Genomic DNA, 22661 nt, shown 5'->3' with positions numbered 1-22661 from the left:
ATTTGGCGAACATTATGGAGCATATAATAGCTAAAAAGCGGTGAAGGGAGACCAGACCTGAGCTAAAATGAGCTTAAACGTTGTACACGTGTACCTACCGTAGAATGCTACGTTACAAAGACTCAACCATGGCCGTAACCTAATGAAGTGGTTAATTGCAGATCAATTTTTGAGTGAAAAAGAAAAAGAATAAAAACAAAGCAAAAACAATAACAGTAATAAACATACAACAACAAAATAAAATAAAATAGCTACAAAACAAGCAAAATTCACTTCAACAAAGCGCACCTCAAAAGGGAGTAGAAAGAAGTCGCAAGACTTATTCAATCCCCTCCCTTCTCCATATTTTCTTCATTTACATCAATGGTAAATAAATAAAAAATACAAAAATATATTACAAAAGTAACTAATAATGAACCACTCCATAGTAATAATATCAAATAAATACTCAGAGAGCTCGTCATTATAAATCCACAGAAAAGATAGTAAAGTATAACCAACACTCCTAATCACTTAGTGGTTGTCTACCCCCTCCCATTCCCTCTGTATCTCGTAAATACATAACTTTTATATTTACTTTTGAATTGATTTCTTGTTTCTCACATAGACTGTTCCATAATTTCACTCCACAAAATGATATACAGAACTTATAATTTTACAACACAATTTATAACCCCCATCTTTTTCTCTAAACATCTTTTGAATATTTTACCATTAACCTTTATACATAACCTCTGCTGTCTGAAAACTCACTATATCAACAGGCAAACGTGTAACCTTTTTTTTTTTAACATACATTTTCATTAGAAATGCCTGTGCACTGAAACACTGTAAATAAAACAATGATTTGTTGCATACTTGTGTGATATTTTATGCTTGAAGAAGTGGGCCAACAATTGACTGGCATGTGTGTGTGTCATTCAAGAATGTGGCTGTGTGTACCAAATGAGAACACGAGTCCCATTTTGTGAACAGGTAAGAGATTTGATGGCAAAGACTCATCTTCAAAAGGCAGTGTCAGGTCTAGCAATTTGAAGGAATTACGTTAGTGTTTTGAGAAACGGTGGAAAACTCTAATGAGCTGATTGAGCTTATGTAATTATTACGCCAATTTTCAACGCAGAAACTAAAATATGGCAGAATTATGGAACAGTACAAAATGCGGAGCGAATTGTAATCAAGCATCCATTTGACTTTATTCAATAATGCTTTTTGATAATTTCCAACTAATCTTCTCATCTATTATGACACCCAAAAATGTATTTTCTTGAACCTTGTTAATCTGCACCACCATCAATCTTTATGTGTATTTGTTCATTTGTTCTGCAATTCCCAAACAACACAAATTTCGTTTTATGTAAATTTAATGATAGTTTGTTTCTGTCAAACCAGATTTACTTTTTTTTTCCATTCCTTCAGTGATTTCATTCAATAACTCATTAAAAGTTTCCCCCGAACACAAATTTATTGGTGTCATCCGCAAACAAAACCAGCTTCAGAACATCTGATACCTTACAAATGTCTTTGATATACAAAATAAACAATTTGGGGCCTGAAACAGACCCTTGGGGCACACCACATACAATATCCAAGTAGGATGAAGATACATCACCGAGCTCCACATACTGTTGTCTCTTATGTAAATAGCTCTTAATCCAGTCTGACGCAATACCTCTAATGCCATATCGTTCCAGTTTTTTTATTAATATATTATGATTAATTGTGTCAGAAGCTTTCTCGATATCAATCAATATTCCAATAGCATATTTTCGCTAATCAATAGCACTTGTTATTTCTTCGATCGCTTCTGTTATTGTCAGTGATGTTGATCTCCCCGCTCTGAAACCATACTGGCTGTCAGAGAGTAATTTGTGCTTTTCTATAAATGCATCCAAATGATTATTAAACATTTTTTCTAGTATTTTTGAAAGTTGGGGATTAAAGCGAAAAAGTCAATTACTAAAGACGAATGCAAAAGCTTAATTTATTTCACATTACAGTTATTTTCTAGTTGTCTGTACTCGAAGCTTGCAACATCAGAAACAGGACAACACGCATCGCCACACACGCTTGATTGTGCGTGTGCAGGGGAATTACAAATTAGTGCTCCTGGGCTGGATTTAATTGTCTTTGACTTTGGTGCTGAATCCCTTTGTAGGGTGCAGGCAGCAATCTGACACGGGATCTACACTTTGAAACTGTGCTGTTTGTTTTTTTTGTGTTTTTTTTTTTTAAAGCTTCAAAAGAACAGTTACCATTGCATTTAGATAAGGCAAATGTATTGAACCTGTTTGATATGTGCATATTTAATCCCTGTTTCTATCCATCCATTGCTCCATCCGATGAGATGGTAGCATAATTAAACATTCTTACTTGCCATGAACATACAAAAAAAAAAAAAAACACTCAATCAAGTTAACTCAAGTTAAGACTCACGTGGTGACATGGGAATCAGAAGTGGGCTTTTCCGTTGGCCCCGTCGTTGACGGATGCCCACATTTTCGGTGAATGCTTCATGACGCAAAGCCTTGAAAAAATACACGGACTGAGCAATGACCGAAACAGGTTCAAGTCCATCGATCTGCCATGGGTCAGTACAGACCGTCTTCCTCAGTCGGTGTATTTCTCCGAAAATGTGGGCATCCGTCAACGACGGGACCGATAGAAAGACGGAAAGTGTCCACCTCTGATGGGAATCTTACAAAGTCTGAAACTTCTAGTGTAAAGTCTTTTCTCAACACCTCCTGTCAAGGCTGGTCATTATTTTGGAGTAAATATCCCCAAAAAGCCACAAAAATGCAAGGAAAAAGCAAATGCTCTAATTAGTGACTCCCAAGTGACTTTAGGCGAGGTCATCAGCCAATGGTAGGATACATAAACAAACAATTCACATTCACACTACCATATCAAGGACTGTGTGCCTCTCCTTTGCTAATTTGAAAGAGAATAAGGACTTAATTAAGTCAGCTTTGTTTACGCCCACAACGGCACAGACCACCTGTGTTAAACCCGCTCCTGCGCACATTTCAACTCCCTGAACATTTTAGTGGTGGTCAGAATTGTTCAACCTCGGGGGCAAACAACCTTGGGGCTTCCACTACATTCTCTGCATTTGAAGACTCATAAAGCTAACACCTGTGACCGCCAGCCCCACAATGGGAATCCGGAGGAGAGGAAATGGGACAGGGGGCGATGTAGGGATGTGACATCAACACTGACTGATTGAATTGGAAACACATCTTCACTTCCCCGTGTAATTGATATGCAGCGATGACACGCTGTGCGCGGCACGCTGAGCAGAGAGGCCCAACCGTGTGATGTAATTTTCTGTGTGCGGCGACCGCTTGTTGTCTGGCTGGTGCCACCTGCACTTCCAAAATAGACGTTTATGACCCCAAAATCAACGACACCCAAAACATCGTCTGTGCCTGCAATAGCAGATCTTTGAGTGGTTCTTGATAACGCCGACAGAGGGGTGAGCTTTTTTGCTCTCTAAAGTGTCCTACATTCTCAAGCATTCTTGGAGTGAGCCAGTAGTGGAAATAATGGAGCAGACAGGGACAGAAAGATGAGTAGAATCAGGGAGAGAGTTGGCCAGAGATAGACTGTAGGGAAAAAAAATAAATCAACTAATTGATGGAAAGATCCTTGGCCAGTCTCCAGTTTGACCACAGGGCTGTTCCTAGCCACCAGAGAGCTCCCACAGAGTGTGGCACAGCCATGTACGGGTCCTTTTTGCTTTTCTGGCTCCAGTTCCGCCTCCTTTCTCTTTTATTTTTTATACATCTGTTGAATTATTTCACGACAACTAGTTTTGCAGCACTGCACTTAAGTTAAGTCAAACTAAAAGCGAGGAAAGGGGAGCTAATGATTTGACTCTCTATAGGCTTCCTGAGTGAAGCTATTTGATGTATACATGTTATGACGTGCTATTTTGCAAGCATACATTTGGAGACATTTGCTTCTTTTTTTACACACGTGAGTTCGTGGGAAAATTTGAAGCATGCATCTGACACTTACCTTATCAAAATCAACCATTAATTCATTTGGGGTTGCGCAACATTTGCTTAGAGAGTATGCGGAATGGCGTCCTTTAAAATTCAAGCAAAAACCGGACAAGTAACAGTATTTGGTAAGTTAATTTTAAGTATAACCATGTCAGTCAACCATGAGAGTAACCAATTAGGTGCTACTTTATATCATCACTGTTGCAAATACTACACTCTAAAAACAGTTGGGTCAAAAGTAAACCAATTATGGATTTTAAAAAAATGGACCAATACACTTTATGGGTCAATTTGACCCAACTTTCTGGGTTGTTTTAAACAAAATGACCCAATTTGTTGACCCAAGTAAAGGATCTGACCAATATTTATGAGTTGTTTTACACTAAAGACCCATTTCTTGACTCAAAGTAGAGGATCGGTCCATTTTGACCCATAGTTGGGTTATTTTTGACTGAGTGTGTAATGAGAGATGTTTTTTTGTTTTAAGTATTGTCCTGTAATGTGCAGTAGAACCATAATCAAAATATGATGTACACAGACTGTTTCAACGTGCTAAGATCAGTTAATAATAATATTATGTAATTTCTGCACTTGATCTTTTTTTATTTTTCAAATGTGATATCTAACGTCCTTGCGGCACAAAAAGTGAGCAATGAGGAATTTAGTCATTTACATCCGTTTCTATTTTAAAGCTGCGTGTTCATTTTTTTGAGAGCGTCACATCTCCAGCCTATTTTACATTTCGTGTGCTTTCATGCGCGCTTCCGGATGCTTCCCGTCTGCTTTGTCAGTGTGGCGTCATTGCAGAAATAATGTAGGAGTGAGAGAAAGCGGGAGAAAGCGTATCGAAAGGAAAATGTTTCCTGTGTCTTGTATTCACGCATACATTTCCGACAATGCCCCATTTTCGCTGTATGTGTGTTTGTGAGTGTGTGCCTTGTTTGTGATGTGCTATATAGTACGAGTGGGCCTCCGAGGAGAAACACTCATATGTATTCAAATTTATGGTCATTAAGGGAGGCAGAGAAGCAAATGAGGACTTAATCAGCGTATGGGTGTGATTAAAAAAACATTGTGGGGACACAATAAGAGCGGGAATAGACCATTTTGGGGCATTCTTTGTTTTTCTTTTTAAAGTGTTCGAGTAGAGATTTTTTTTCATTTCCATAAACCAATGTGAAGGTCTGCATGTCCATCAAACTACTTGGGTTGAAGTTGAAGCATGTCGCAAATGCAAACGCTTGAATCAGTGTGTGTGTGTCGGACGGCAGGACTCAGCATCAAAGTAGAGGACTGCTTGCTGGCCTCACTCTGACATGGTAACTGACACTCACAGAGGGATGCAAGGAGGAAGAAAGATCATGCAGGGGTGAGTGACGTGGGTGCCGTTGAGATGGAAGGAGCGACCTACGCTGTTTAATATATTAAGAATGAAGAGATCAGCCAAGAGCCACCATAGATTAAAGGCCGTGTGGCTTTGATCACATACAGTTTGAAAGTAGAACCTCCTTTGTCGATCGAACACATTCCATTACAGAACAACATTAGGGCATTATACAACATTTTGCCCCATTGAAACAAAGGAAAGGAAAATAAATTAAATACAAAATAATAAAACTGTCATCATTGTAAAAAATCTAATCCTTAAATGGCAAGTGTAAAAAGAAGTTAAGCACTCTTGATAGTTAACTCATTCACTGCCATTGATGGCCATAGACGTCAAAAAATATTTTGAACTATTTCTATTAGTTTAAATTTTTTTCCCAATTTTGTTAACAAGAGTATGAAAACCTACTGTTTTTTTTTATATTGTATTACAACAGATATAACATTTGTGATTAATCGTAAGTTAATTTGTGAAGTCATGCGATTAATTATGATAAAAAATCGTACTCGCCTGATGCCCCTAATTTTTAATAATCTTTTCAAAAAAAAAGAAGAAAAAGATTATTTTAAAAAACTAAAGAAAAAAAGAAAAGAAAAGATTATTTAAAAAAATTAGGGGCATCAAGCGATTAAAATTTGTAATCATAATTATTTGCATTCACTAGTTAACTCACGATTAATCACAAATGTTATATCTGTTCTAAATGTACAAAAAAAATCTAGGTTTTCATACTCTTGTTAACAAAAATGGAAAAAACTAAACTAATAGAAATATATAGAATTTTTGACGTCTATAGCCGTCAATGGCAGTGAATGAGTTAATATGTAGTAACATTAAAAACAACAAACTAACAAAAAAAAGCGGCTGTATTTTCATGATCAGTGTAAATCCTGCATGGTGCTGGCATAACACCTGCAATTTTGCTGATGAATGCTGGATAGCGGATCTGTAAGTTGGAGAGCTGCGCCGCTGCGGGAGTGGTCTAAGATGACTTCAATCATGCGTTAGTTGTGCACTACAGTCTTGACATGACAAAACAATCAGTGCATGACAACTAATTGATAGATGTTTCGCTCAAAGGTTTGTGTTGTACCGTCGTAGAGATGTTTGACCTTGGAGTTCGACCTGTAGTTTGTTCTAGAGGTGTGGACTCGAGTCATGTGACTTGGACTCGAGTCAGACTCGAGTAATGAATTTGACGACTTTAGACTCGACTTGAAAACATGTTAAAAGACTTGCAACTCGACTTGGACTTGACCAACAATGACTTGTGACTTCACTCGGACATGAGCCCTTTGACTTGAAAAGACTTGCTTCTTCCACCAAAACAAAATGTATGTTAACGAGTAAGTCGCAAAGGCACAAACAAACCCCGCCTACGCTAAAGCAAACTTCAAAATAAAGCTGACCAAATAATACATTGACACAAATGCAATAGCCTTGGTAGATTTTACTTTGAAGTCAGCCTGCATGGTAGCGTGATCGCCAGCTTGACTACTTCCCTTTGACTTTTTGGCTTGCATTATCGACGTTTTTATTGAAACGACATATTTTCTACCACCATTATCATAATGCCACCCCAAAGTATATTAAATTGTGAATTTACAACGCGAAGAAACCACAAGTTAATTATGCCGTCAATGCACGATATGGTACAAGTCTCCGCCGTTCGTGGCTAGTAGCTAACTGTTAGCATTAGCATCGTGTGCCTGGCTAGCAACAGTAGTTTCACAGCTGTTGCTTGGCTCGCTTGCTTTTCTTATTGTGAAATTATGCTACTTTGTAATCCACTCTCCCTGTTTAAACGAAGGGAATGCCTTAAATTGCACTTAGATGTATTTTTCATTATTAAAAATAAATAAATAGAACTTTGCCTTCATTTATATATTTTTTAAATAAAGCACTAGCTTAAAATAAAAATAAAAAATAAAAATAAAATTAAAAATTAAAAATTAAAAATTAAAAATTAAAAATTAAAAATTAAAAATTAAAAATTAAAAATTAAAAACTAAAAATTAAAAATTAAAAATTAAAAATTAAAAATTAAAAATTAAAAATTAAAAATTAAAAATTAAAAATTAAAAATTAAAATATCCAAAAATTCAACAATTCAACAATTCAATAATTCAATAATTAAAAAATAAAAAAATTGTGTGATTAAGGGCTATATAAATAAACTTGACTTGACTTGACTACAAAAACTATGAGGTGGTCAACAAAAAATGAATTGCAGTATGTCCAAGATTAGATCACTGACGGAGAGGCAACAACTTCAAACTTCGTTCAACATCTCAAGTTGCACAAAGAACGGTAAGTAAGCTAATGTTAGTGGTTTATCGGTTTATTATTGTTGCTAGCTTCGTAGTTAATGAGACTGTCAACTCACTGGTAACACATTGCAAACACAGAAATGTGTTGCACCATTCTGGGTTCACTCCCTGAGTCCCTGACTCCTACTTTGATGCTCACCCCAAATAATAGCATCTATGATGTTGTTAAAATGACTCGAAAGGTGTAGGACTTGTCAGTCTTGACTCGGGACTTGAGGGCAAAGACTTGAGATTTACTTGTGACTTACAAAGCAATGACTTACTCTCACTTCTGGTTTGTTCCGTTCCATCTCTTCATGTGAGAGTGAAAGAGAGGGCAGAATATATATTACTAAATTACACATACATGCTGTGAATGCAGTAAAAATTAAAAGGCCTTAAAATCCAACAGCATGTTTGTGACTCAGACTTTCCTTCTGGCAAATGTGCCCATTTAAATTAATAAAGCATAAACTTGAGTGTGTCTTACCCCAAAACTGTGTTTGCAAGGATTGTAATTCTGCATAATTTGGTCAATTTCTTGAACCCCCTTGGAGCAAAGACATCCCTTCGGGAAGTTAGCTGGGCCTCGTCCTTGCCTCCACCCTCCTTTCCTCTCGCCACATTTTTGCTAATGCATCACCTTGAATCACCTTCTTCTTCTCTGTCAGTGTTCATGTTGCTGTGTGTTGCGGCCTTTACCCTTTTCTTCCTTTCCAAGGCACCTGCTTCTTCCTTTATGTACGAGGCAGGCCATCTGTTGTCTTGTATGAATTAAGTTTGGGGTGAGGGCATCTTCGCTCTATTGTTTGGGTGGGTAAATAGACTTTTATTTTCACAACATTACAGCTTTTTTTTTCTAAAATAAATGTTGTATTGTAACATTCTGACTTTCACTTCCTATGTATGAGGGGTCCCCTTAACTCATTCAATGCCATTGACGCCTATAAACGTCAAAAATCCCCACTTTTGTTAACAAGAGTATGAAAACCTAGACATTAAAAAAAATCGTTAAAAAAATATCCAAAATTAGGGGCGTCAGGCGATAATTTTTTTTAATTGTAATTAATCGCATGACTTCAATAGTTAACTCACAATTAATCACAAATGTTATATCTGTTCTAAATGTACAATACATTTTTTTCCTAGGCTTTTGTACTGTTGTTAACAAAAGTGGAAAAAAAATGTTCAACTAATAGAAATAGTTCAAAAGTTCGGTTTAGGTGAACGGTATGGGATTTTTTTAAATAGGTTTTTGGTGAACTAACGAATACACACACTCGCACGCACGCACACACGCACGTACGCACATACACATACTCACCCACATACAAAATAATAAATAAATAAATAAAATAAAATAAAAGAGCAATGATGATGACATTACCGAATGAACAATACTGAGCTCTTAAAAAAAAAGGCAGAACAAAAAAAAATTCAAATGATTTTTAGACGTCTATAGCCGTCAATGGCAGTGAATGAGTTGAAGGGGTGCTTGGCCCTCAAATGTTTGAGAACCCCTGGTATAGGATGCGTACTGATGGCACGTGGCTAATTTAATGAGTTTAACTCTTGTGTCATGCATTGGTTAGAAGGGTCACCTCGCAACAGCAAGGCTCCGGGTTTTGAACCTCCTGGTCAGTTTTCATGTTCCCGCAACCCCCCTGCTTTTCCCGCGGCGGTTCCCCCACGGATGCATTGGCTTCCTCCCACAGACATGCACGTTAGGTTAATTGGACATTGTTGCTTGCAGATGTTAGTGTGTGTGCAGCGCAGTGAATGTAATCATGTCTGTGATCTGTCCTGGCTGCACCTCCACCTCTGACCCACTGTCAGCTGGGATAGACTGTAACGCCATGCAACCATGCATCACAGCAAATGGATGGACGGAAGGATTAATGGCTTATTTAAATAATAAATGGTGCTGCAAAATGTATGCAAGATATGATAGAAATAAATATGCACTCACTTTCCCTGATAGCATATTGAAGCTGAGATATTGCTGAGAGGAAGTGGTCTGCATTGCAATCGAGCTTTTTGCTGGTAAAAGATTAGCTTCCTAAAAAAATATCAATCAAATACGGAATTTTTAATCCCTGTTAATTAAAAAAATTATTTTTACTTTTGTACTGAACATTGCAGTGTGCATTTCATCTCCTCTTGCTTAAAGCTACGCTGAACGTAGAATATTCCATTTTGAATCGCTACTGCCACCTGCTGACAAAAAATGGAACTGCCCATACCGTTCTTCACATACACAACACGCACATTACGTCACATCCGCAGACAGGGCGCGGGCAATTCTAACCCGAATCCAGTCTGAAAACGATTGGCCAGAGGCTTGCAGGAGTACCTATTGTGAACAGCTGTGCTAATCTACTAATTAGAAGGCATTTCACTCATAAATTGTCAAATAAAAAGTTTATTGTAAAATTATTCTACTTTGACCAAAGTATTTCAATAATCTGGTATTTCTCTTAAAATACAGATTTTGCCACCTCTGGCTGGATCTGAGCAATAGAGTTGACCAAACATTACTTAAAATCTCTTTCGGGACTCACTAATTCGAGAGTCTTGCTGCAATGCAATATTTCCCCCATGTTTATGTTTATGCAGCATTGCCTCAAGTGAAACTTGTGTAATTTGAAAGCTGAACTTGTGAAGAAGACCTGAGTTTACCTTGCATCGTGGCATTTTTCTTATTCACCCTCACTTTTCTTGGCTTGGTATGCGATAAGAACTGTGTTCCCATTATTATTAACACAAGCCCCTCTTCGCACTTTCTGTTCATTTCTATCATGTTTTGCACTGTTTGAATGTGTCAAATCGAGTTAATAGTCCATTTAGTCTCCCAATTCCAATCGTTTTTTTTCTCCTTTACCGCCAGCACACAATTTGCAGGGTAACTGAGGGCTTACAACCCCATTACAGAGTGCAATAACTTTGGCTGCTTGTCCAGTCAGCACTTTACATAATCCAAAGGCCCGCTATGCATCTACATAAAGAGTGAAAAGCGGGGAAATAAACACGCAGGCAACATGAGGTGAGCGGGTAGAACTCGGAATAGACCTTTTAAAACTCAATGATTGTTTGGGACACCTCGGTGGGTGACAAACGAGGATAAGGAACACAATTATGGTGACCTACTTGAAAAATGTTGTTTGCCTTGTATTTATTTGCTACTTATAACAAATGATATGTTCAGTTTTGCATGTGACGATTTAGCATAACCGTTTCTAAGTGGACACCACTACAGTGAGCATTTCATGTCATTAACAGTCAAGTATGTATTATTTCAGTCTATACACGAACATGTTTGTGTGAATGAATTCTCGAATCCGCCATTTTTTTTTTCATGCTGTAAGAAGAGGTGCTTTGAGTGTGACAGGCATTTCACGTCCCTCCTGTCTCCTTCAAAGGCATCGCGACTTGTCAGTATTTCTCCCGCCTTCTCTCCTTTACTCTCTAATTGTTCATAACTGTCAATAGGCCAATATCTTCCTTCCGAAAAGTCAAGAGCTATTTGTCCGGCACCATATTTTTCAAGCATGTACATATTCTTGTAATGTTCTGTGAGCGATTGTGTCTGTGCAGTGTTGTATAATCATCTCCAGCTTCCCATAACAGCTGCAGAAATTTGGAAGGGGGGTGGGAAAGAAAAACCCACGTTACGCAACGGGACTCAATTTGGGTCCAAAATTCATAAGCCTCATTTGCCCCAATTAATTTGCCAGGAAGCACAATGGCTTCAGATTTCTGATTAGCAAGGCGTCATATCTATCTGGAAAAAAAGATTATCTATACACCTATCTCAAATTACATTTGCTTGTAGTTTCAGCAGGACCCTTTTCCACCTTCAAGTTAATTCTTTCCTCATAAATTCCCCTTATGGACACGTGTGTATCAGACTGTCCCTTCTACCTGTGAAGCCAATGAATTGATAATAACCAATGATGATGCATCCGTGCATCTGTGCACACTATAGCGGCGATTCCCTCAGCGCTGGTGAAGTGATGAATTATTGAGCTAATCTGAGCTTTGAACGTGTCCTTTCATCACAAGGGCCAAGCAGACCCTGCAGCTTTTTCACTTTGCACTCACATATATCTCTCTCCGACTCAAAGGCTCCATCCCTTAAGCTTGAAGTTGCCTCCAGTCCAGCTTGTCGAGTGTCTGGACTCCTTCAGATGCAGCACATTTTTACTATGAAGAATTTTGGTGCAGATCCAAATATTTATAGCATATCATGATCTATCACATTTTACACTACACTGAACCGGTTGGAATGTTTTCCGTTGAGATGCATTATAGATGTGCTGACTGTGTGGGTACGTGTAGGTTTTAAATGTCTTTTTGCAGGGAACTGATGGGCCTTGGATGACATATACGCTTTCTTTTGTGTCATTCAACTCTTTATGTATTCAGGATAAGAATGAGAAGGAATTGAAGATTTTTACATTTTCTGTGCTCTTAATTGTTGGAAGATATCGCAATTTAAGTTATGACTGTTGTCAGATTTGAACCCTCAATTAAAAAATATGTCATACTACCAATGCTGTGGCTAACGTCAGCTTGTTTACAGTGCTAATGCTAGCTTATTATTGCTAGCGCTGCTTTGTCGAAGCTTGGTATGCTTTCTCTGTGAAATTGGGAATCACGCTTGTACATTATTATTGTATTGTTATTATTAACCCATTAAGGCCAGGAGCGCATTACTTCATTTCTACCACTAGAGCGCTCGAGCGCCTTTCTACCTTTAACGCCGGGAGAGTGGATCTGTCAAACTCATTTTGTTTTGTTTTGACCAATTCTTGGTCTCTATAGCCGATGAAATGCATCAGAATATACACGAGAGGGTGACGTGGGCCTCATAGCATGTCTTGGATTTTTTTTTTTGCGAGCATTCGTGGCTGATGTAGATTTGCGGGAGTTATGAAATAAATGACGGCGAGTGATGACGGCGCGGGAGGAATTCGAACCAGTGGTACCAGTCGACAGTGACATATTGTTAAGAATTATGTTTGTAGACAATGAGGATGTTGAAAATTTCGACGGCTTTGTAACGAAATGGACGACGATAAATATACACACAGATGCGACACAGTTGTATGCTGATTTATTTATTTATTTTTAAATATTGAAGGTTTATGATAGTAAACTTAGGTTTGTTGGAACACCACAGGTGTAAGCTCTGAAATGTTTTTGGAATTATGTTTCCATCTGCTTCAAGAGCTGAGATATGAATTATTTAGTAGGCATTGACAATATTGTTGAATTTCCAGGAAAACATCAGGTTTTAAAATATTGATGACATCATGTGCTTTGTGTAAACATGCTTTATCATGATCAAGTTGAGAGGATGTATTTGTCGTGGGAAGTCAACAATGTTTTTGTGTATGTCGTCATTCTGACATGGACTTTCTGGACAAGTCTGTTTCAACATTTACCAACACGATCGCCGGGCTTAAGGTTAGTTTCCCCCTTTTTTTGGTGCAAAAGTAAGCGGAAAGCAGGGACTTATTTATGAATCTTTTCAGACAGGAAGAAAGGTCATGGGGGTATGAATATTACGTTGCCCATGAAAAATTATAGAATAGACCTTTGATGCAGCCAATGGATTGTAGTAAAGAATCAAAAGAAGCTCTAAGGTGAAAAACAGGGCAACAACTAAGGAGGGTCACAGAAAGACAAAGTGAAAAATGTGAATGGATGTTATACATGTTATAAGCTTTTACTTACACAATTGCCTTCCTTCGGTGTCACTCTAATAAAATGGAAGTGGAGGCAGTCTTGTGTAATGTAATTTGATGTGTAATGCTCAATGACAGTGACACAATACAGTGTGCGTGTGTGTGTGTGTGTGAGAGAGAGATAGGAATGATCTACTATTAGTGGAATGCTCCTCGTACACTACAAAGCAATGTAACAAGTAAGCTAGCACACACACAAGGATGCAAACTCACATTAAACAGTCACTGTGTCATGTTTGTAATGTCCTCAACTGAAGAGCGTAATCTAGGCACTCGCAACTTTCTCGACCACCCAGACTTCCCTTGAGTAAGTTGCGTGTGTGTATGTACCCGCATGAGTAGAAATGATCTCATCCATATTCTTGTGATGAATTGCGGTGGCTTAGCTCGCTGATTTTACAAAGGCCCATAAACCCCTCCTGTGGCCGTCCACCACGCTCTGCCATAACAACACTTGGCACCGCTAATCGATTGCGAATATTAAAGGAAAGCATCATGAGGGAAATACTGTCACCCTCTTGAAAATAAACGTAAAAAGACAATCGATAATAATAATATTTTTTCTTTTACCTACTTGTTACCGACAAAGCAAAAAAAAACATATTACATCCAAACGTCCGTTCTGGGATTTGGTTGACTGTATTAATATTATTTATTTATTTATTTATATTTATTTAATTACATTAATATTGTAATTACATTTTTAAATAAATCAATACATTTAAATTATGTATTATTATTATTATTATTATTATTATTATTATTATTATTATTTATTTAATTAAATTAACATTGTAATTACAATTTTAAATAAATAAATAAATATTATAATAATATTATTATTATTATTATATAATTGTAATAATAATAATAATAACATCAATTCCAGAGCCAGACTGTCACCATCATAAAACCTTTATTGACCATACTGTGAGTTTGCAATTTTCAGGGGGAACAAATTATTTCTAAACTCAGTAGCAGATTAGGAAAATGAGGCCAAATTCAAACTCTCAACCTAAGAAGTGTGCGGAAGATGTGTCAACTAACTAACTAACGAACTAACTAACTAACTAACTAACTAACTAACTAACTAACTAACTAACTAACTAACTAACTAACTAACTAACTAACTAACTAACTAACTAGGTCACCATGCCACTACATGAAATCAGTCATTCACAAAAACAATGACTTATCAACAACAGTCAGCCTTTGCCCCTCTCCTCCTTTTTGGATCAAGAGCTCTGCTTCATGTTTTCAAGCATAAATCTCCTGCCAGTGTGCCCACCCACCATGTCTAACAGAGATTTATGCTGCACACATACACAAACACACGCACACGCACGCACACACACACACTGTGTGGGCGAGATATGTCTGTGTATGTGTACTAACACACGCCGGTGTTTGACCTTCAAATCATCTATTAACAGCTACTACCTTCCAGCCCCCACTTGAGCTTCCATCTTGTGACTGATACCTTATTAACTTGGTGGTCTGGGTTAGTGATGCAAAGGTCACCTGAGATTTGGACTTAGCGCTTGGATGTGTTAGGACAGATTTTTCGTTGGCTGTAGCTTGAAGGAGTGGGGACAAAAAGGGAGAAAGCTAAAGGAGCATAAGGACTGAAATAAAGATAATGTGAAAGGCAGCAGATGGCTTACAGAAAAGAAGAAGTGATGGAGGGTGAGAGAAGTTGACAAAATATTGTGAAGGTTTCAGCTGCTGTCTTGTCTCACCTGCTCTCTTGGTCATGTTTTTCTTTCAGCTTTTGTTAAAACAACCATCACATCATGTCCCATTATGTTTTTTAATGCTCTACCTATAAATAAATGTCCACATGCATGACGCCCATCATCGGAGTTCTTCATTTTCCCTCCCACAGGGAAGACATATTCCGTGCCCCTTAAAACCAGACAAAACACAGGGAGATGGATAAAAATGAGACGACATGTCTGGCAAGATAATTACATGTTCCCTGTCTTCATGCAGTATCATTTTCCCAAAATAATCCTGCGATCTAAAATATGTATTACTCTCATTTCCAAGAAGGCACAAATCAGGTTTCATATAGTTCACCTTGCTTGCTATTGACCTTTTTCATTGAAGTTTGGGATCCAACGTAAGGCCGACTGTGTATGAGGGGTTGAATGCATATTCTGCTAGAATGCATATGTTTATATTGTCTTTTAAACTAAATCCATACGGTTTAATAAATTAAGGAGGAAATAATAAAACATCAAATTAAACATTCACCCTTAGATAGATGGCAGGCATCGCTTATTTGAGCTTGGTCCAGGTCTTATACTTCTCTATACTACAATGTCATTATTTTTTTTTGCAGATTTGGAATGACTTGCAGGATAGTACCTGAATATTTTTTTACATTTTGAGTGAGTTAATTTTTGTGGAAAAATGCACAAAATGAATTCTTGCACTAAATGTTGGTTTGCTGTTCAGCAATTTTGTACCATCCTTGAATGGTCATTTTTAACTCATTCACTGCCATTGGCGGCTATAGACGTCAAAAATTCATTTGAACTATTTCTATTGGTTTCACATTTTTTTTCCCACTTTTGTTAACAAGCGTATGAAAACCTAGAAACTAAATTATTGTACATTTAGAACAGATGTAAAATGTGTGATTAATCTTGAGTTAACTAGTGAAGTCATGTGATTAATTACAATTAAAAAATAATAATCGTCTGATGCCCCTAATAAAAAAAAGAAAAGATTATTAAAAATTTGGGGCGCAAGACGATTTAAAAAAAAATTGTAATTAATCGATTAATCACAAATTTTATATCTGTTCTAAATGTACAATAAAAAAATCTATCATACTTTTGTTAACAAAAGTGGGAAAAAAATTGAAACTAATAGAAATAGTTCAAATGATTTTTTGACGTCTATGGCCGTCAATGGCAGGGAATGAGTTAATACAGGTGAGCACAAAAATAAAAAGAATCACAGTATTTTTTGATTGTTCAAAACCTTAATAGTTGGAGTGAATGCTATTGAAGGCTGGAACTCTTATTGGTTGTTAATATGTGGCCCCAGAATAGCGCCGATGGAAAAATTGGGGCTTGTTCCATCATTTGCCCATCACTTCTCCATCTATTTGCTATTATTTATTAACTATATGAATTTCATTAGAATTTTTAAAGACACTTAAAAATGCAACAAACCCCACAAAAATTGCATTTTTAAAAATGCTATTTAGCAATATAATACATACTATTTTTTAGCGGAATGGTAATGAGACATTTGACTACATTTTCATAATATGAGCCAGAGGACACAAGTTTACGAGCAGGCGACCAATCCAGGGTGTACAGTATCCTGCCTCTCACTCAAAGTCAGCTAGGAAGGACTCAAACTCATCCGTAACTTTAATGAGGATAATGAATATACAGTAAAATTAATGTTATATGCTAGAAATATGATTACTGAAGTCTTGAGACAAATAACTCTGTGAAACCATTCCATATTATGAAGTGTTACCTCAGGAGAACAAATTGTTTGAAAAGTAAGACGTAATCATCATAAAAGATTGCCCTTCTGTAATTACTCACATTTACGATGGCAGCCATCTCTAGTGGCTTTGAATATTAGGCACAAGGACCGATGTGCTTATGCTAATAAATCACTAAATGACACTTGCAGCTTTGGGGGACACATAAGGAGAGAGATGAGCTATTATTAAAGGGATCAGCTGCACCTGGGGCTTACCTTATTTAACTTGTCAAAATGTCCTGTACAACACCGGGGTGCCAATACTTAGACATGCAAATGATGGCATTATTAGAAGCCTACAATTTGTCATCCTTTAAGCTTTTGCTAAATTTCCTTTGTTCCAAACATTTTCTCATTATTTTCCACATCACATTTCTATCTTTTTTTTTTGTCGTAAACAGAATGTCCAGGTATATGCAGGACTATGAGCAATTCATACATGTACTGTACACAATCACATGCAAATAACAATCCATATTAATTAGGATCAGTGCGACACCCAGAGCAGTTTCTAAAAACAAACGCAACAGGCCATTGAGTAAGAGTTGTGACATCAGAGAACAAGCTCACAAATTCGACATTTGACATGTGTTATTGATGGAGACAGGCTGTGGGAAGTGTACCACCTTGGGGTGCGTTCTCCAACATACTCATTGTGAGCCACATGACTTCACCATCCTCAACACACGCACGCACACACATCCATATTCCAACACTTAACTGCTAAGTTGATGTGTTGAATCTGCTGTCCTCAGTCATTCACTTGCATTTACCTAAAGTATGCTAGCTTCTGATTGGTTAGTGTTAGTCAGCTAATAGGGGGTCAGGACGTGTTGTTGCTCTAGCTGCTAGGTATGACGAGTAAAGTTTAAGAAGAAATCCTTCTCCATCCTGCCCTTTCATTTTATAAATAGTGTTCTATTAACCATCGACAAATCCCCACGTTAGCTCCTGGTGGACAAAAGCCAGCACTTCCTCTAGACTGTAGCTACGCTACGTGCACTGTATTTCTCGCAAGTTTCAGGGTTTTATCCTCACAAATCTGTGAGTTAAGTTACTTCACTTACTTTAAAAGTTACTATTTTACTGTGAGTTATTTTTCTCGCAAATTTGCAACTTTATTTCTCGTAAATAAAAATAAAAAATTCTTGCAAATTTGCCACTTTATTATGTCGCAAATTTGAGAGTTTTTGTTCTCGTAAGTTTGTGATTTTTTTTTTATCAGACTATTACCCTCCCTCTAAAAAAGTATAGACGTGGCCCTGATACACCGTCGTAAATAAATGATGAAAATGATATTCAATATTTTGTGGACTATCATGCACAGGTGCTTTTTGGCATCTCGTAATCATACAATTGTAATCTTAAATGTTAATGTCAAATACATTTTACAGTGTAAAACGTAATATCACACGGGAACATTATGTAACATTTATTTTCATACATTTACATGGCTGTATTTCTTGTGGTTGTGCATGCCTTGAGATTCACCAAAAAATAACCCAGTAACACGCAACGCTGTGTGAAAGACGTCAGCAGTTTCTCCATGCTTGACATTTCTGATGCTCTGCAGCCAGCACATGGATGCTGTCCAGTGACATTTCTCTCCCTCTCTCTCTCTCTCTCCCTCTCTCTCTCTCTCTCTCTCTCTCCTACCCTCCCTCTCTCTCTCTCTCTCTCTCTCTCTCTCTCTCTCTCTCTCTCTCTCTCTCTCTCTCTCTCTCTCGCTCACTCAATCGCAAGCTAATTAAAGAAACATCTGCACCGACACACTTCACACATGCAGCTTGTCCGTGTCATCCTTCTCACTTGCTATTTTCGGGTTTCACTCCCTTTCTCCCACAATGCTTCTCACCTCATTGTCACCCTCTTGCCTCCGTCTGTCTTACACACACAATCACACGCAAAAGCATATGCCAGCGAGTGCAGTCATACAAACTTTACACCTCAAATCTCCTTATATTTAACATCCTCGTCTCATGCCTCCCATGACTTAATTTCTGTTCTTGTTTACTTCCTTCGCACGTCCACCTGTGTCCCTCCCGAAGTGGCACTGAGAGATGGAGACACCACAGCGAGTGACTGGCCGTGATTGAAAATCCTGTTTAGCAGTAATTCATTGTACGCCTCTGTTAGTCCTTGTCCCATATTCTCTTCCCAATGTTCTTTCTCTATTCCCGCGGGCATCAAGTTCTGCGTGGTGGCCAACGCTGGCCTCTCTTTGATCCCCCATAATGCATTGTGATGGCTGTGTCAGCACTCGCCCTGATCTCGCAGGAACTCTCCAAGAAACAAGCTAAGATCAATAGAGCAGTTTCAACAGGGAAAATGGCTTCACTCTCACCTCTGTCTGTGTGATTCTTTCTTTCTTTTTTGTATTGATCTTTTTCACTTATCATAATCTAAAAATTTTTTTTAATAAAGTGGGGCTTTACTTGCCCTTTTTCAAGCCATTCCAATCCTCACAGTGCTTTATTGTCAATTACCGCCCCCACCCCCCACCGCAATTTTCTCCTCGTCTTGACAGTTGTCTATATATCCACCAGTTGCTACTGCAGAAATCCCAGATGCAAATAAAGCACAACTTTGCTAGTTAACTCATTCATCCCCAGCCATTTTCACTGAAGCAATCACCTTCACTCCAGGCTGTTTTAATGGATTTTGACTGACTTTGCAAGGCCCACAGAATATTGTGTTCTATTGCTATAAAAACATGGAACCTACCAAAAGAAAGATTTGAGCCTGTTCTTTCATCAAAAAAAAGTATATTTCCGTTTTTGTTTCCGTTTTTCAGCAATTAGCTTTAGAATATAGCTAACTTTCATCATTATTCACAAATCTGTTTAGAACTGTGGGTAAATGAGCTTGTTTCCAATATGGCTTTGGTTGATCTATTCTACTCTGCTGCCACCTGCTGGCCATTTTTTTGTAATAACTACCATTGCTTCAACCGTTTTGTGCAGTTCAGAGACTGCATCAAAGCCTTCTGTATGCTCTAGCATAAAAAAACATAAAAAACGTATAAATACGTATTTGGGACATTTACAACATTTTAAATATGTATACATTTTTGGGAGCAAATGAGTTAAGGGGACGACATATCATTGACAATGGTCTTTTTAAGTGCTTGTATACAAATACTTGGATCTCTGTGTTGCCTAGCCACCAAGTGTGAAATTAAACAACCAAGTACTGTAAATCTTTAGTGAGCTGCTTGTTTCCAAAAATGTCTGAATGTCTTGGGCATTGGAAATGCAACTGGCCTGCTTCATCGTTTAATTTACCACCTACTACTACCTTCATTAATTTAAGACAACCACAGTCACATTAGTCTTGTCATCAATCTTGCCCTTGGAAGCAACAAGATGCCTTTGCATGGGATTCTGGCGACTGCACGCTTCACACAAAAGGCAGTCTTGCGTCTCAGAGCATCAATATGGGAGCAGCAACAAACAACTTCCCCATGTTAGCTTGCACAAAGGAACACGCAACTTCCCTCTAGGTGGCCTGCACATTGAAAACTATCCCAACACTGAGTCCCCGTCCAGACGGAAGCAAAGCCGGCTTCGTTCCTCAAACAAATCTCGTACACACAGAAGCATTTCAAGACTTGCGTGTGTCTTTTTTTTTCTAGTTTTATTGCAATCTAAAGAACAAACACGGCTTTGCATGTATTGAAACAACATGAAAAAGACGAACACAGGAGAAGTGACAATGGCGGGTGATTCAAGTACAACACCGCTTCTTAAACGTGGGAATAAAGAAGCAAAACATTTTGCGCAAAACGACTATGACACGGCTATCCGCCATTGTTGTTGACAGACTGACAGTTCGCGCGCATTCACGCGAGAATTGCCGCATACGTCATCAATCTGCGACAATGCGTCGTCATCGAGCTGCGACCATTACGTCATCGCTGGAGGAGTATCCTGCAAATGATGTCCAGACGGACATTTTGAAATCTTTCCACTCTGGAGCCCACTTTCAAAAGTGATCGGTTTCAACGTTATCGTGTGGACGAACGGCCTGAACGGTAAGAAACTTGTGAGGGTACATTGAAACTGGCTTCCGTGTGGACGGGGCCTGAGATTGCTTGCCAGGTGAGAATATCGGCTACTTTCAGGGTAACGTTTCTTCTGGAAGAAAGCGCTCCAATGTAGAAACATGGCAAACGTGCAGGTTGGATTTTTGCTTCAGGATGAAAAAAGCCCACGCGACACTCATTTGTTTGCTGTTTTCTTTTAAAATTTTGCTAAACGCAAAACATTCTCCCAAGAGCGTTGAAAAGGTAAATCTGATTGGATCCTGCATCCTGCTGTGTCTCTGCTTATGATTTCTGTTACGGAAATGAAACATACAATTAGTCACTGTCTGCCTCAGAGTCTTGGCTCCCTGCTCCGACCCACATCGGCGTCTCCGCCGTCACCGTGCGTAGGCCTTGTGTTTATCGTACAGTTCAACGCGCGTGTATTAAAAAGCAGCCTGTCGGTCGGTGCTCTGGAAAGCCCGTGGCTGTCACACAGCGCATCGGCTGTCATAACAGACCTGACTCCCACATCTGAGGTTCACGCATGGCTGCGTGTGATTAGGTTAAACACGCTTGCTGAGATGATTTGATGTGATGTCGCGTTGCGCGTGTGCCTGACAGATACGGAAACGAGAGGGTTGTGGGTTTGCGTCACATGGGGTGCGCACGTGTGTGCAGATTGTGGTTTCTTGTATGCGACTCAGCCACAAAATTAGGTACACATGTAAAGGACATTTCTGCTTGTAAATATTTCCTTGAAGGGCAAGTCAACTACCACAAAAAATTCATGACTATAATATGTTCTACGCAGCCCCACCAGGCTAAATACGGTATTTTGGTTAGTATTGCATTAGTGGAATATGAGTTAAGCAGCAAAATCCAGCAGTTTTTGTCCATCTCAGGGGGCAGCCATTTTGCTACTTTCTGTCGAGTGAAAATGACATCACAGTTGTGCAGGTCTGAGGTAACAACCAATCACATCTCAGCTTCAGAAAACAGGTCAGCTGTGATTGGTCGTTGCTTGAGCAATTGTCATGTCATCTGCAGTCGGCAACAAATGGCCGCCCCCTGAGATGGATAACAACAGTTGGATTTTGCTGCATAACTCATATTCCACAATGTAATATTAATCTGAATCTCATGTTTAGACTAGTGAGGTCACATATAACATATTTTTGTCAAGAAATGTTTAAGATTGACTTCCCCATTAAAACCAAATCAAGTTCAATGTTAATAGTTTGGTTGATATTTTTCAAAAAGGGACAAACGATGAATAGGAAGACTTAATATTAAAAATATATAGGCCTATAGATGTTCAACTGTAAAGAAGCTGTTTTGGATTTGATAGCATTTTAATCTGGTATTGTCATGTTTTTGAGAGCCATCAATGCATTTAAGTTAGTTGTAATAGTTTAAATCCTGGCTTTAAGACATTGTGAGAGTTACCGTCACGAGTAACAGAAAGCAACAAGTCAGTGAAAGTTATCAGAATAAAAAATGTTCCCTGGCATTACAAATAAGATCCTTTAATAATGAGCTGTGAAGGCCTGCCACCGTTATTATTCTTAATACCATTTACACACTAGTAATTGCCAAATGACACAACAAGTCAAGTAATATTTGACTGGAATCAAATTGAAACATCACCTCACTCATATGAGAATACAA

At 38.2% G+C, this 22661-nt stretch overlaps 1 protein-coding gene across 2 annotated transcripts in view; it reads right to left on the bottom strand.

Moving 5' to 3' along the window:
- The window catches only part of LOC147182510 (protein shisa-8), a 91054-nt gene that overhangs the window by 8935 nt on the left and 59458 nt on the right, over window positions 1-22661 (bottom strand). The window lies entirely within an intron of this gene.

This window comes from Leptonotus elevatus, chromosome 1, assembly GCF_054856555.1.
Source record: "Leptonotus elevatus isolate MCC_2025b chromosome 1, RoL_Lele_1.0, whole genome shotgun sequence".
Taxonomy (NCBI): Eukaryota; Metazoa; Chordata; class Actinopteri; order Syngnathiformes; family Syngnathidae; genus Leptonotus; species Leptonotus elevatus.
This window is presented reverse-complemented; position numbering and strand designations above follow the sequence as displayed.